The sequence below is a fragment of the Triticum dicoccoides genome, chromosome 7B (assembly GCF_002162155.2).
Source record: "Triticum dicoccoides isolate Atlit2015 ecotype Zavitan chromosome 7B, WEW_v2.0, whole genome shotgun sequence".
Classification (NCBI taxonomy): Eukaryota; Viridiplantae; Streptophyta; class Magnoliopsida; order Poales; family Poaceae; genus Triticum; species Triticum dicoccoides.
The window spans coordinates 30,727,393-30,730,087 of NC_041393.1; the positions used below are offsets into that span (position 1 = coordinate 30,727,393).

The following is a 2,695-nucleotide window of genomic DNA, read 5'->3' on the forward strand; positions in this document are numbered from 1 at the left end:
TGTATCCTCCACCAGTTTGCTCGTCCCCTCTATCCTTTCCCTCCTTCACATACTTCGTTCCTTCGATAATAATGTAAGAGTGCTAACTGGTCTCAGATGGAGATTGATATAATTAGAAGTTTGTGCTTAAATTTGAGACCAATGCATGGGGAATTTTCTATTGCCTTGTCTTTAATTTAGGGATTTGTTCTAGATAGTTGAATTTTAACTTAAAAATCAGAATACTTAAATTTCAAATATGAGGGGGTTTTAGGACGGTCAAATTTGAGAGATCACTTATTTTATGTGAATTACAAATTTATTTTTCTTATCTACTAATTTTTACGACGTGTGGATTGTAATTTGGATAGCTATACTTTCGCTTGCAAACGTGGCGAGTTTCGTACTATGCAGGCCATTTCCATGACTTTTGTTGTCAAGTTTCAAATTAGTTTTGGTCTCTGAAACTGGACACTGATACTTTACATATTGTGTTTAATTAACTTAGTGGACAATTCCTCAGAAATTTCTAAATGAATGCACTGTACTTTATTGGGAAATTAAAAGACTCACCATTATTTTCTGAAATAGCAAGACCATAAATAATATAAGGGGCTCAATTTCTTCCTGAATATTAACGCGATGTGCAAACACTGGGTTGGTTACTTCTCTATTATCAGAAAAAGTGCTTCGAAGCAAATCCCAGTCACATACTATCATCCCAAAAGTGCAGAGCAACGCACTAAAAAGTACTGCACATATTTTTACAAAAAGTTTGATCCAGTTCTTCAGTTCTGAACTTATACATTTTCTTCAATAGTTGAAGACAAAAAATAAATAGTTCCTCACAGTACAATAACATTTGAATTAGGTGACTACGGTTCACTTCAACTAACAGAAAGGTATACTAGGCATACACGAATCTGAATATGCACAAGCGAGAGCACATACATGCATCAATTTCCGTCGACGGCAGCCGCCGGAGGGATGCACACACGAGAATACGAAGTGAGATCAGAAAAGAAAATCTGAGGCCAACGGCTTGTAGCACAAATCCATATCACCGAACGACCGACAACAAAGGTCGCAAGTGATGGCATTCTAGGAGATCGAAGATCCATCGTAGTAGCACTGGAGTTTTATAACACAAACAGAAATTTGTAGGTAGCAAGGAGAGCTGGAAGAAACAAACAAACTATAAAAAATCCATGACACCGACAACAAAATTGCATGGCTGGAGTTCTACATGATCCAAGTTCCACCACACCGGCCTGTAGGTAGTCGCACTGGAATTAAAACATAAACAAAAATAATAAGGAAAGAAAGGAGAGCAGCAAGAACAAAACAAAATAGAAATAGATTTTGTAGAAGAACGGGTGAGACCATGGGAAAGGAAACCTAATTTTGCAAGCCCACAATGCCTGCTCGGTATGGATATGAACGTCAAGCGTCGGAGGGGCACCGGGTGGATCTGGCCGGAGGAGGGGAAGGAGAAGGTGGTGGTCGTCGGCTCGTCGCCGTGGTGGGGCTCGCTCGACGGCCAGCACGCCAGCAGCCGTGGTGGGGCTCGCTCGACGGGGGAGCGCAACCCAAGTCGTGGTCGGGAGGAAGATCTGGTCGGAGGCCTCCAAATCGCGACGGTGGCTGGCTGTGGGGGGGGGATGGGAGGGGCGGCCCGATTGGATCTGGTCTCGGAGATAACAGAGAGAGGGATAGTAGTCACGCGTGAAGTAGGCTCAGGTAGGAATAAAGTAGATACGATTTGACTGTATTGCAGCCGTATAGCCGAGTGAAACAGAAAAATAGGACTGCTACCAGTGGGCCCAGGGTGGGCCAGCCGGCGTGGATCCCTGCGAGAGCGGACGGAAGAGATTCGCGCTGTGAATGGAACGCGAATGAAAAAGCCTTTATCGCACTTCCAGCTGCCGCCGGGCGCCGCTGCACCACGCTCCGCTTCCGCCGGGCACCGCTGCACCACCCTCCGCTGCCGCCGGGCGCCGTTGCACCACTCCCAACTATGCCGGGCGCCACTGCACCACCCTCCGCTGCCGCCGGGCACCGCTGCGCCACCCCCAGCTGCCACCGGTACCTCAAGGGACTAGTTCTTCTTTTGGGCTTGACTCCTCCGACAGCACAGATGTCTGTCTCCCCCAAGCTTTTGGGTTCACGGGATGCCACAGGAGAGCTCGATCCGAAAGAGACCTGGCTGAATCGAAGGAAGAGATGAGATTTTAGAGAGATTGGTGGATTTTGACGAGGCTGGACGGCAAGAATCACCGACAGAGAGCGCTTGTGAGTACGCTACGGAAGTCGCCAGAAACGGCACGAAGGCCTCAGAGCAGAGAGGTCTTTGTCCTTCCTATTTATCGCTGCGACAAGTCCCAAGTTATCCAGCTCGACGTGTAGCTTCTGCACATTGGCCTCGCTAGCAAGCTGGATAGCTCTCCGGTAGGCCTCCACCTCCATCTTCTCTGGGCACGATGCATGGTTGAAGAAGTGGCACACAACAGCTCTGAAGGCTCCATCATGATCTCTCAGCATCACTCCCGAACCTCCCCTACCGCGATCTTTGGAGAAAGCTCCATCAGCGTTGGCCTGAATCCATCCCTCCTCCGGCGTCTCCTACCTCGTTCGCTGGACTGGACCACGCTCGATGGTGGTTTTGTCATGTACCCTCTGCCATTCTTCCACCAGCCTCATCACTCGTATCATTATT

The 2,695-nt window shown here is 48.0% G+C and overlaps 1 long non-coding RNA gene across 1 annotated transcript; it reads right to left on the reverse strand.

The window, feature by feature from the left end:
• Window positions 1-729: 729 nt before the first annotated feature.
• LOC119338067 lies at window positions 730-1,664 on the reverse strand. The gene is made up of 2 exons (XR_005163781.1): window positions 1,378-1,664; window positions 730-1,265 (listed from the first exon to the last, which is right to left on the reverse strand). It is a non-coding gene; the product is annotated as an uncharacterized LOC119338067 (long non-coding RNA).
• Window positions 1,665-2,695: the final 1,031 nt, after the last annotated feature.